General features: G+C 39.6%; 1 protein-coding gene across 4 annotated transcripts in view; it reads left to right on the plus strand.

Annotated features, from left to right (window-relative positions):
- The first annotated feature begins 5,238 nt into the window (after positions 1-5,238).
- Positions 5,239-13,541, plus strand: part of LOC114690999 (phospholipid scramblase 1-like) — a 41,796-nt gene continuing 33,493 nt past the window's right edge. For 2 of the 4 annotated variants that reach the window (XM_037207839.1, XM_037207838.1), the window contains exon 1: positions 12,083-12,206. The gene's annotated coding sequence lies outside the window, so the exon portion shown is untranslated. Of the gene's footprint in view, positions 5,502-12,081; positions 12,207-13,541 lie in introns of those variants that run through there. The other 2 variants (XM_037207840.1, XM_037207841.1) reach the window with 2 other exon arrangements.

Below are 13,541 nucleotides of genomic sequence, written 5' to 3' on the forward strand. Positions count from 1 at the left end.
CAATAAGTTCAGTACAAAGAAATAAAAAATATGACGTTCCACGAGAAAAGGCATATAACCAGGCTTAAAGCTGTGAACAACAGAGAGCATTGGCTCCTGGAATCTCACAGTTAACGGAGCAGAAGACCAAAGTCTTGCAAACCAGAAGCAACATTTATTCAATAACACTTGCGGGGGTTGGGGGGGGGGAGGCGATTCTAGCTAGTCAAGTTTATAGAGAATAATTGGATTCTGTAGCCCCGAGGAAGGGCTACAAGCTCCTTTTTAGAGCACACAGGGCAGAGAGTACATTTTGAGATTTATGGCATTTTAAGAGTCTCAGTGTCTTGACTTGAGCTAGCAATCTCAGGGTACCTCTGAGATGGAGGGGGATCCAGGATTTACTACTTCTGATTATAGGGTTTTAGTTTAAAATATTTACATAGTCATGGGTTCATTTAAATTGCCTTTCCCCTGCCTGGGAGAATGTAAGATGAAGGGTCAAAGTGGCTGTCTGCCCTAAAACATTAAAAAATATGCATATAGGCTACAATTGTACAATTGTTTTTACATATTCCTGGGCTCTTCAAGAACATATAACAAAGCATCTACAATTGTTGAAGACATTAGCATCATTAACAATAAACACCCTTTCTCTGCACTGGAACTGTAATAAAGGTGACCCAAGGGCAAAATCCCTCCCATCAAATGCTCCAACTTGTGGAAAATGAAAACTTCAGAAAAGGAGTGTGCCTGAACTGACAATGTAGCTTGGGGGATGGGCGTCTTGTCTTCTCCGAAGCCACTGCCTAAGAAAAAATTTCCAGTGACAACACACAGAAGCGGATAGAGTTGTGGACTTTGAGGAAGGGAAGGGCAGGCTCCAACTTGGAGCCGGACTTAGCAGTGTCATCCATGTGCTAATAGTTTTGAAGGCACGGAAGATAGAAGATTGGAGTGTAATGGAAAACAGCTCAGGCTGACTACACTGGAATGACGACTGAATATCTGGAAGGAGGGCTTGGTAGGTGTGTCACGAAGCTGAAAATGTTAAGCTAAAGTTACCAGTGGAAAACCCAGAATATTGAAAGTGTCAGGAAAATGGTATGTGTATGGAGAGCTACAGGCCTAGAATGAAGCCAGTCCAGGCTAGATGTGTGGAAGGCAACAGAGCCAAATGAGTAGACCACCCAAGCGCTTTGGAGTCCAGTTTATTGTACCTTAAGCCCCAGGTGGCAGACATGAAAATTTTAGGATAGGTAATTTATTCTGCTGGGTTTTGTTTTGTTTGGTATGACTGTTTCTACTGTAACTGTTCCTTGGTTCTTTCACTTTAAGAACAGAAAAGTTTACTCTGCCATTTTATGTTGAAAATATGCAACTTACTTTTGGTTTTATGGGAGCTGAAAGTGAAGAGAGTTTAGACTTTCAAAGTACTGAAACTATTAATGACTGGGATTTTCAGTGTAATAATGTGTTAGGTATTATAAGATGGTTATGAATTTATGGAGATAGGAGGTTGTAGGTTAAGGATTAAATGTCATTTGTTTGCATATCAAGTTGACAAGGGGTACATTTGTGATGGTTTAATGTTAATTGTCAGGGTCACAGAGTTTCGAATCACTTGGGAGATGAACCTTTAAGCATGCCTACATGGAATTCTCTTGACTATGCTAGTAGATGTCTAAAGACTCTTCTTGACCAAGGCAGGACTATGACCTGGACTATGTAAAATAGAGAAAGTGAGCTGAGCACTAGGAAACATTCGTTGCTCTGTTTCTTGTTACATATTCAAGTTAATCTTCAACCTATTTTCCGTGTTTGTGTGATTTTAAATGCCCCTATTTGTGCCAAAAAGTAGTTTAAAAATTTACCTAAGCCAACTAGATCTGGAATACTAATGCTTAATTCTGTTTCTCTACTAAAGAAAATGTGGTTTTAACTGCGGATTATGAGTTTGTATCATTAACATATTGAATTTTTTCTGTCTGGCAGGGCTAGAGAACAAACAGTGGCATATTTGTGAGATAAAATTGTGTTTTGTTATGGTGTGTGTGTGTACATACTTGAGAATTAGTTGCTAGGAAACATTTCAACTTTAATTACACATTACCAGCAAAACAAGTCATTGGAGGAATAATGCAGAGACATTGCTTCTTACCTGAACTTTACAGAGTAAGTTGGATCCCAATTGATTTCTTATCCTTTCTAGTTCCTACTCTTAAAACAGAATGTATTAGACTGTGTGATTTATAAAGACTAGGTACCAATTATATAGCCCCAAGGGACAACATCCCAGTGACAGCACTCTACAAGGACCTCTACTTCATGGCATTGCCCTAATCTGCCCATGTTTCATTTGGAGTCTAAGTGAAGGTAGCCATAACCCATAGTTGTGCACTAGATACACCAGCAGATTCAGCACCATGTGAGCATTGTTCGTAACTATGTCTATGCCACGTGGAGTGGCATCCCAGGACACCCAGCCTCACGTGAGCCATATGCAGAGCATTCAAAGAGCAGTGCGTCAGAATGTAGGAGCTGAGACCAGCAGCAACAGTGGGCAAATAGCCCCAAGTTTTCAAATGCACCTCAGGCCCCTCTCTTGGCAATGTTCTGCTCTCATAGGCTTGGTACATTGAATCTTTAACAGAAATGGCAGCATTGGCAGTCTCTGAAGTGAGACTTTCTCCTGCTGTCTTGATGAATAATAGCATGTGACTTTATCAGAGCTTATCAATCTCTGTGCCACACTTTTTTTAAACAGGGTGAATACATTTCCACCCCTTTACATTATGCCTATCTTTTGATTATACCACCTATATTTAATACATTTTTCATTTACATACTTTTGCAATGATCCATCCAAGAGAGCCATGCTACACCCTCAATACTTCGCTGAGATTTTTCCCCCCTCTGTTAAATACTTTAGTGTTGACGGTAAAGGTCTGCCTTTTATGAAGTCATCATACACACACACTAGTTAGTCCATTTCTTTGTTACTTTGTTAGAAGATGAACTTCTCTCTCAGTTCCAATACCTAGTTCCTCAGTTTTGTTTAAGACAGTTTGTCTTTCATTAGAATGTTCCTTCACTGTTCAATTTTTGCCCAACACAGTGATTATAACCATGAAGAAAATTTCACTGGGCGGTGGCACATGCCTTTAATCCCAGCACTTGGAAGGCAGAAGCAGGCGGATCTCTGTGAGTTCGAGGCCAGTCTATTATACAAAGTGAGTTCCAGGAAATGCGCAAAGCTACACAGAGAAACCCTGTCTCAAAAAAACAAAACAAAACAAAACAAAAATTTCACCACAGTTCCCCTCTTCTCTTCATTCTTACCAGATCACTGTGCAAACTCACCTACCAGGCAGCTCCAAAAGGACCCTGCAGCAGCACCGACTTTCCCAGTGCAACTGGGAAGGCTAGCTTCAATTGTCACCTTGATAGACGTTCCCAATGAGGAACCGTCTACATTTGGTTAGTCTGTGAAGAAGATTGCCTTTTGTTGTTATTACTGTTACATTCTTTTTTATTTTTAAAGTTTTCTATACAATGTATTTTGGTCATATTCTTTACCCTCCCCAACTCTTCCCAGATCCTCCTCACCACCCCACCCACCCAACTTTTTGTTCTTTCTCTCAAAGAAATGCACAAAGGGGTCAGGGCAGGGTTTTTTGTTTTGTTTTGTTTTTTAAAGAATTGTCTTAATTAGATTAGTTGTTGTGGGAAGACCAAGTCCAATGTGGGTGGCACCATTCCCTTGGCAGAGGATTAGAAAATCTGAGCAGAGCACAGCCAGCAACCAGGTGAGCGTGCATGCATTTACTTCTCCCTGCTTTTGACTGTGGATGCGGCCAGCTGCTTCAGACTCCTGCCACTGTAACTCCCCAATAAGGATGGGCTATCTTTGCAACTGCAAGCTGAAAAACAAAAACAACCCTTTATTTCCTAAGCTGTTTTTTTGTCAGGGGGTTTTATCACGGCAACAGAAATGAAAATAGGACACCAACATCGGGTTCAGTTATACTAGTGAAGTTGCAGCCACAAGACAACAGATGACTCATTCTTAACTGGAAACACAAAATCTACTCTCATGGGTGGAGGCTGGGAAAGGGGAGCTCTTTTCTGTGAGAGCCTTGTTTTGGACTCCTAGAGGGTCTTTGTGCTATATTTTCACATGGCAGAAAGACCAGTAACAGGACAAACACTGCATATCCCATGGCAGAATGGGGCCTCATTAGTTTCCATTCTTAAAGGCAGAACCCCATGACTTCATCACTTCCTAAATGTGTTCACTCTTTCTGTCTCTGTCTCTATCCTTTCTTCTTTATTCTGAAATCATAATTGCATAATTTCCCCTCTTTCCTCCCTCCCAAACCTTTCCATAGACCCTTCTCTGCTCTCCTTCAAATTTATGGCCTTAGTTATTATTACATGTATATATTTATCTGTATATACATTAGTTATTGCATGTATATATTTATCTGTATATACATATATATTCCTAAATGTAACCTCAGTATTATAATGTCACTTCTATGTATGTGCCCTTCCCTGGAAAAGATCACCTCTTGCTTTCCTCAGTTGCCTCTATTTCTTTATGTAGGGTTGAGGCCTCCGTGGACATGGACTTTGCATGGACTTTGGCTTGACCATTGGTGTCACCCTCGGTCAACTCCCATTTGTGCCATCGTACTGGTGAGACTCGTGGGTGCAGTATCTGGCATTGCAAGAAGACACAAGATCTCTGATCGTCTGGCTCTTGCAGTCTTTGCATCCTTTTTGTCAGATTCCCTGAGCCGTGTTTTGTAGCTGGATCCATTAGGACTGGGCTCCACAGATCAGTAAACACCCTCTCTTAAAAATGTCGAATTGCGTCCTAGATTACAAACAGAAATTTTGTGAGACAGATACCCAAAACAACAATAACAATAAAAAAACAATACCTACAAAGCCTATTTATCTATGTTAAGTAATTTTGCTATTTTTCTTTCTCTGTCACTTATTTTGATAATCTATTGTGTTATTTGTGAAGCAAATAGATCCACTTAATTCATATAAATGCATTTGTGGTATCCATTCATTAGAACTGAAATAATAGATTAAAAACAAGAAATGAATTGATTTAGGCAAAATCACTAATTAATGGTCACATTAAAAAGATTCTGCATCTGTCCTGTGTTTACAGCAGTTACACTGTTTGTGAAACTAGTAAACATGTTCCCCCAGAAGATACTGACAGCTATCCAGTCATGGAACAGGTTTATTGATGAATCAGGAATTTTTTATAGGCGGTAACTTCAGCTACAAAAGTTTACCATGCAAAGGGGAAGTGCGGGGAAGACATGACATGTTTACCTTTTCTTTGCAGCCCACAGCTTCCGTGCCCATGACGTCTTTGCATTGTTGGTTTTGTGACATTTTAGTAGGGAGCTTCACTTTCACTTTTAATTCCGTTTCTGAAATTTCTGGTAACACTGAACACGCTTTCACTTATTTGGATGTTCAAGTTTACTGAAGTAAGAACTATCTCTTTACATATTAAGTAACCTTTTCTGCTGATTTTCTTTATTGTTGCTGATTCATAGAAGTTCTTTTCTGATTAGCAGATTGCTCATAAGTTAACAATACTACAATTATTTTCTCAGGTACATCTTTTATTTTATATGACTTGTGATGGCACTTTAGTATGGAAATTATAGTCATAATTACTACTTATTATTGAGTGATCTGCAGTTGGTTTTGTTTTGCCTGTTTTTTGCTCTGAAAGTTTCTTTTTCCTTGTAGGTCATTAATTTGCTTTTTATATAATATGTGTAGACATTGGCTTTTATTTTATACAATGGCTAACTTCTCAGACTCAATAGGAGTCCATCTTTGCCATTGATCTATAATGCTACTTCTGCCAGCATCCATGTGTTGATGGTAATTTTGGGGTGGTATGGGGAACGGTATATTTCTAGGTTTCCTCTCCCATTCTGTTGACATCTGTAAATAAGTGCTGAGTATTTGTGTGTGTGTGTGTGTGTGTGTGTGTGTGTGTGTGTGTGAGTTTTCCCTCATCTATGGATGATACAACCAAAAGGGAAGAGCAATACAGAGGTCATTCAATGTCCTGCTAGCTAGAAAGAACTTGTTTTCAGGACTGTACCAAGTTACCGTATACTTATATAGTAGCATTGTTTTTGTTTATGAACAAGCTAATTGCATTACAGTAAGATATAACTATAGAAGACAGCATAAGACTTTAGAGTTATCAGTTTTACTATTAAAATAAAATTACCTACTCCATTTTTTAAGATTTATTTATTTATTATGTATACAGAAGCGGTTGCCAGATCTCATTACAGATGGTTGTGAGCCACCATGTGGGTGCTGGGAATTGAACGCAGGACCTCAGGAAGAGCAGTCGATGCTCTTAACCTCTGAGCCATCTCTCCAGCCCACCTACTCCATTTTTAATCTTACACAAAATGTAAAGCTATGAGGAAAGTGATGTATGGATGAAATTGGAGTGACACATACACTTCTTGTAGACTTAGGAAGGACTGCTTTATATGATTTGCAAAGAAATTTCATTTTTATAGCCCTTACTAATGTAAGTGGGACCTAAAGTGTTATGTGCTACAAGTGGAATTGATGTGAGACCAACCCTTGTAGCATTAATGTAGGCTATCTGTGTTATACACAAGTAAATTAAAATATGGTTTAAGTAAATGCAGTTCATCCAAGTAAATAAACTATGTCCATATTACATATATGTCTAAAGGAATGTTCCCAGGGATAGGGAGACTTTTACATTCTACATTTGTACTTCACATGGTATTAAGCACATATGCACTGTAAATATCTCAGAATACTCACACAACTGATAGTGTCGTGTTTGCTCTGAGACAACTTTAACTTACATGATGTCTCAGTAGTGAGGTGAGGCTCAGTAACCTTGTCAGTATGTGTGTACCCCACTGTAAGAGAAACCATCCTGAGGGAGGGCGTGCAGCCGCAGAGGCCCAACAGCAGCCGCATGGATCTCAGAAACAAGGCTGACTACCTGATTCAGGACAAGAAGAAACTTTTAATGATTGACTATCTGTGTTCCAGTTCTTTCTGAAATGTGCAACCAGGGGTGAAGAGAAGGGAGGCAGAATTTGAGGGTAGTTAATCTGTTTTACCAGATTGCTGGCTCTGTGACTAGTACAGCTTACGATTCGATTCCTGTTTCTGCTCACTGCTGTTTGATTATAGGCATCACAAACTCCAGTATTCTGTTACCGTTCCATCCCTGACACCAAACTGAGAATGATTAAGTTTATTTCCTGATGACATCTCTCAGTTGGCTTGCAATGAGAATACCCCGAATAACCTTTCTTCTTAGCATTGTTCTACGGCTAACTGTGCTTCCAGTGGACAGGAAACAGAGAGTTTAATACAATAGATAACGAGAACATTTAAAACTACACACAACAATAACAAAAATCTTCCTCGGGGGGACTGCACGAACTGAGCTAGCTGGCTCAGGCTCCAGCTGTGACTCCTATAGACTCATATAGTGTGTGTCCCGGGACCTGAGTTCTAAAGAATCCCCGCCAGTTCCTGTTTGCTTCTTTCTCACTGTTACTCAGGCCACTTTACATGCTGACATTGGGGAAGGCAGTGAAGTTCACACAAAGAAATTCCTCCTGTGGACAGGTTCCAGACCCAGTCAAAGTAAACACGAGGACAACAGAATAATAAAGGTGAAAAGGACTGTCTGTGCCATGCGTGGATTAAAGACCTTTTCTTGGAACTCATTTTGACTGGTGTCCTGGACCTGCCGCTAATTAGGACTCATGGCTCAGCGACTACAGGCACAGCCAGTTGAGTTAAATGCCCAGTGCTTGCAGAGAATCGTACTCCATCAGGAAGACAGTGAGACATGCTGCTGCCTCCCAGACTAAAGCAAGCCCTCTCCTCTGCAGACTGCCTAAATAGGTTACCATCCCTACCTACGTGCCAAAGTGTGAGGTCCACACCCTCCAATGCCAAGAACAATGTAGGGTCATGGGAGTCTGGGAAGTTGAAGGGAGTGGAAGGAGTCTTAGCAGATAAGACGTGCTTCATTCACCAAAACACAGACCACTAGGGCAGGTAGACCCTGGCAGGCACCCACAAGTGGACACACACTCCATATGCAGGCCAGCACACAGGCAGCAGGTAGGCACACAAGGAGCATCACTCATTGGCTGGTAAAAGTCAAAATCACTCACTTCAGACCTTATAGCCATGTTTTTACAATAACACACAAAAGTAGTATTTTTTCCAAGAATCATTACTTAACAGATGACATCACCATTTATTTACCCTGAGTTCTCCAGATATACAGTTTATTCAATTTGAATACTTGGTTCCTGGAGGGTAGAACTACTTGAGAAGGATTAGGAAATGTGGTCTTGTTGCTGAAGGTGTGTCACTGGCATAGGGGTAGAGACTTTGAGGTTTCAAAAGAGTTGTGATCTCTCTTTTTCTGCTTCATATTCATAAATCAAGATATAAGTTCTCAACTATTTACTCACTGTGCCATCAGATACTCTAATATTTTGAAGTGGTAAGCTCAATTAAGCAATCATTAGTTGACTCGAGGTCCCCTGGATGTCTAGTATTAGCCATGTTGCCCCATGTCAGATATCCATATCAGTGTCATGGTATCTAAACATAAACTGATCCTTAAGGATTTTTGTTTCCTGCACAGGGCTGTTGTCACAATCCAAGAAATACTCCCTATAAGCAAATGATTAATGAACAAAATTTAAGTACTTAAGACAATTTTGTAAGTACTGGCATTTCTTCTTGTTTAAGAGGAGAGACTTCCTCTGGGGTAAACCTAGTCTTCTTTATCTCAAGGCTTACCTTAGCTGATCCTTCCTCTGACTTTCAATGTTACAAGTACACAAAAACCTTACTTTTAATTCTCTGTCCCTTTTGCTTTATAACTGTTCACATATTTAACCTGATACACAACTAACTCCTCTTTGAATGAGTAAAGAAGTACCTCTGACTCACAAGTAAACAATTTTCTGCTGAATCCAGCCTATCTGTCTTCATGGTGAACATTCCAAAAGGAATCATTAACTAAAGTTAACCTTAAAGGCATGGTAGCAACCATAATAATGCCTGTCTTAGATTTCTATTGCTGTGATAAAGATCATGGCCAAGTTGGGGAGGAAAGGGTTTATTTATTTCAGCTTAAACCTCTAGGTAGCAGTCCATCACTAAGGAGATCCCAGCAGGAACTCAAGTAGGGCAGGAACACGTGGAAGCAGAAGCCATAGAACCCTTGCTCTCCAGGATTTGCTTGGTTTGTACAACACCCTGAAATCTCTTTCCCCTGCAAAGGACTGCTTTAGGGAGCAAGCAGCAACTCCTGCTATGAGCCTGAAGTCCCACCTGACTGTATTCATAGCTACTAAAGGATATCCACCAAATGCCATGGGACCTCCCCTTCCCTCTGAAACCTAAGAAGTTGGGAATCCTGCTTTGTCTTGTCGGACTGAGTTCCCCTTCAAACCCCTACTGTCCTCTCTATGGTATTAATACCTCCTCCAATAAATATCCCACCCTGAGGACTATGTGTCTCCATGGTTTGCTCCCCGAACTTCACCATATTCTCTAACATGCTGACTGCAATATGCAATACTGATGCTGATAAGACTTTGGGACTTCTATGTTAGCTACAGAATCTAGTGGTTTTTAAGGGAAGAGGTTTGAAAGCAGACATAATAGACTCATTTTTTCCTGAATATATATGTATATATACCCACGCATATATATATATATATATATATATATATATATATATATATATGTGTGTGTGTGTGTGTGTGTGTGTATCTCTCTTTTTTTTTTTTTTTTTTTTTTTTTGCTTTTCGAGACAGGGTTTCTCTGTGTAGTTTTGGTGCCTGTTGTGGAGCTTGCTCCATCGACCAGGCTGGTCTCGAACTCACAGAGATCCACCTGGCTCTGCCTCCCGAGTGCTGGGATTAAAGGCATTCGCCAACACGGCCTGCCTTGAGATTCCTTTTAAGAAGTATCATTCTTTTAAGGAGAACATAAAGTATATTAAGCTATCATTTTGTAACTCCGTAAGTATTACTGGCCGAGGATCCTAAGTATTTTAAAGCCCAGTGGAAGAGAGGTGAGAAGAGTGAAGAGCCCGGGGCAGTGGCTGACGACAAGGACACAATGTCATCGGGTCAAAGCAGGGCGGCTGCACACACAAACTCAGAGCTGCTATGGCACCATGCACAAGACCTTGTAAGCCCAAGCCAGACCAAATCCCAGCAGGGAGGGGGAAGTAGGGTCCACAATTCCACTGTGTACCCATGGAGCTGTTGGCAATCACTGGCTGCTGCAGAGAGGGAAAGGTAGTTTTATCTAAGAGTGTAGCCCCTGGTAAGCTGAGTATACTCCAGTGGAAGACTGCACATCCAGGAATGTATGGGTAGCATGGCTTGGTGTTGCAGTATTTAAAAAAAATGGAACAGAAAATTGGGTGGTTAGGAAAAATGGGTTGACTCTTGCAGCAGGAGGGATGAATATGATCTAAACATGTATGAAACTCCCAAGGAACTAATAATAATAATTACAATAATAATAATAATAATAATAATAATAATAATAATAATAATAAAACATCTTACAAACATTTCTCTGATGACATAGGTGGTATATTATTTCAGAGATTAAATCTTTAGAAAAATAATGAAATTTTGTCTTAAATTGTGAACTGATAATTTTAATACAGCTTGATATTCATTTATTTAAACATAAAACACACTATTCAGTATCCAAAATTCTTAACCTGAGAAAAGTGCACTACCATATAATTTATAACTAGAAGAATGGAGCTTTATTTCAAAGACAATAAAGTTGAGAGCTGACTAAGTATGTCATGGTAACATCTCATGTGGTTTTTTTTTTTTTTATTTTGTGTAACTTCGTGATTGTGTAAAAGCAGGAATTGTGCCATATTTTTGTTTACTCCCATAAAAAAAATTAAAGCGGAAGTTGTAGGTGAACTAGAAACATCTGGATATATACTAGATTTTGGAGTGGTACAATGAATCCATATTTGTTTTCATCATTTATTTCTGTCAGTTACATGCAACATACAGCCCATGCTCCTGGGAACCAAGAGGTCACAGCTCTAAAACATTAATTTGCTACCTTCATGCTCACAGAGACAGAGTTCAATATGTGTATCTGCCTAGGATGCTTGGAAGATTACTGATTGTATATGACAGATTAAGTCAGCCTTCTCTTCTCTATGGAGAAGTCAGATACTTGAGGGACATGAATCCTTTGGGATAGGATGAGTTCATCTTTCAGAATGGCAGTTTGCTTTGGCCTAGCTTCTTTCTCTTCATGAATGCCAATTGTTTTTGTTTTTCCTGATTCTTCATGCTGTGGGGTGTTGAGCCTCTCTGCCCCACCCGCATAAAATGCCCTCCAAGCACTGCACTGTATTTATGGCAATATGGAGGTTACCCTTCATGCTCTTTTCACTGTGTAGGTATTCAGACCCCTTTTCCTGGTCCAGAGGAGATGGCAAGCCCTAGAGAAAGTGTCATTGTCTGTAGGAGAGGCTGGTAAAAGGACTATAGTAGGAAAGTAACTCACCCTACTATCTCCACACTGTTCCTCGAGATGCTCAAATCCCTGTTTCAAGGTTATTCCATCTTTCTTACATTTGAATACTTTTCCCTTTTCTAAGATGGGAAAGTTTTGCACCATTTCCTCAACTTAAACTCTGCTTTCCATAATGTAATGTTCTATTTACATTCTTTTCTGTCTTTGCCTTTTTCATACGTGACCAAGAAGGATACTTATCAATAATATCACCTTGTGTATTATTGCTAAAATGGAAGAGAACATGCAATGCCCTTCAACCATGGAAATATTTCATTTCCATGATGTTTGTCCTACAAAAATAGCAATGCCTTTAGCAATCACAAAAGTTGCTAAAGTATTTGAAAGTAAATTATTCCAAGATCATGAAAAATTGTTAACTGTATATCCCAGGGCACCTCCAAGTATCCATAGAACTAGTTAGATTCTAGGTTCTGAATGGAATTTTAATTGTTGTAGCTACTAAGACCTGCCCATCCTGGACTCTTCCTAATAGCAACTTGAAAGGACTGGTATGTGAGCCAGAAGATGGTCCAATCTTCTTTGCACTGATGTCTAAGGTAGCCATTTCATATGTATCTGTCAGAGACTTTGAAATATTGACAATCATTACTGACTAAAACTATATTTATGCCTAGGATCTCATTCATACCAGCCTGTAAACCTCCCATCAGGTGTATTTGAGTTTTGTTGTTGTTGTTTTGGGCCATTATAACAAGACCACATCTTGATGGGTTATAACAATAGAAAATGACTTCTCACAGTCTGGAGGCTCAGGACCCAAGATTAAGGGACTGAGATTTTATGTCTGATAAGACCCTGCTCCCTCATAATCTAACTTCTCCTGGATCCTCATATAGCTTAAGGGGAAAGCTCCCTCAGATGTCTATTTTATAAAACCACTAATCCTATGTAGATGTAACTAACTGTCTTATTAAATAAGAAACACAGAAACAATGTAAAGGAGAAAGCCGAGAGGTCAGAGCTCAGAGCTAAAATCTCACCCTTCCGCCTGCGGTGTCCCAGCTTCCTGAAAGAGGGCTATTTCCTGTCTGTACGTCTTTTTTATAGTATTATTGTTCTGCCTTCTCATTGGTTGTAAACCCAAACACGTGACTGCCTTGTCACTGTCTGAATGTACAGCCCCCTAGGTCTTAAAGGCATATGTCTCCAATGCTGGCTGTATCCCTGAACACACAGAGATCTATGGGATTAAAGGCATGTGCCACCACTGCCACACTCTGTCTATGGCTCTAATAGCTCTGACCCCCAGGCAACTTTATTTATTAACATACAATCAAAATCACATTTCAGTACAATTAGAATACCACCACATTTCCCCTTTTCTATTTTAATAAAAATAAAAAAAAGCAAAAGATTATAACTAACAAAAGAAAAACTATATACAAAAGTACAATAACTATATACAATATATACAAGTAATAAATACCTAAACAGGTATTTGACAAATCAGAGAAAATAATTCCATTATCTATCCTATTTTGGTAAATCCAAGATGTATCTAATGCATTTTCTATCCTAATTAATTTTCAACTATAACTAACTAATCTTCAACCATAACTAACTAATCTTCAACTCCCTCAGAGACCCAAGAAGGGAATAATATTAGCTAACAAAAATAAAAACAGGAAGTGCATGCAAGCAACTTCCAAAAAATTTGTGAGTTGACAGAAACAGCCAGCTGCCTGGGCAGTCACCTGAGGTTTCTCCGCAGTGTTGGGGCATCATCTTCAGCCTATAGGCTTAGTGTACCTGACAGACTCATTTGTGATGTAGGATGTACACAAGGTCAACAGTTCAACCTCACATTGGGTGAGAGCAGTCCATGTACCAGAAACACCTGAATTCCACTAGTGTCCTGTCATGATTCAGGA

This window comes from Peromyscus leucopus, chromosome 7 (assembly GCF_004664715.2).
Source record: "Peromyscus leucopus breed LL Stock chromosome 7, UCI_PerLeu_2.1, whole genome shotgun sequence".
NCBI classification, from domain to species: domain Eukaryota; kingdom Metazoa; phylum Chordata; class Mammalia; order Rodentia; family Cricetidae; genus Peromyscus; species Peromyscus leucopus.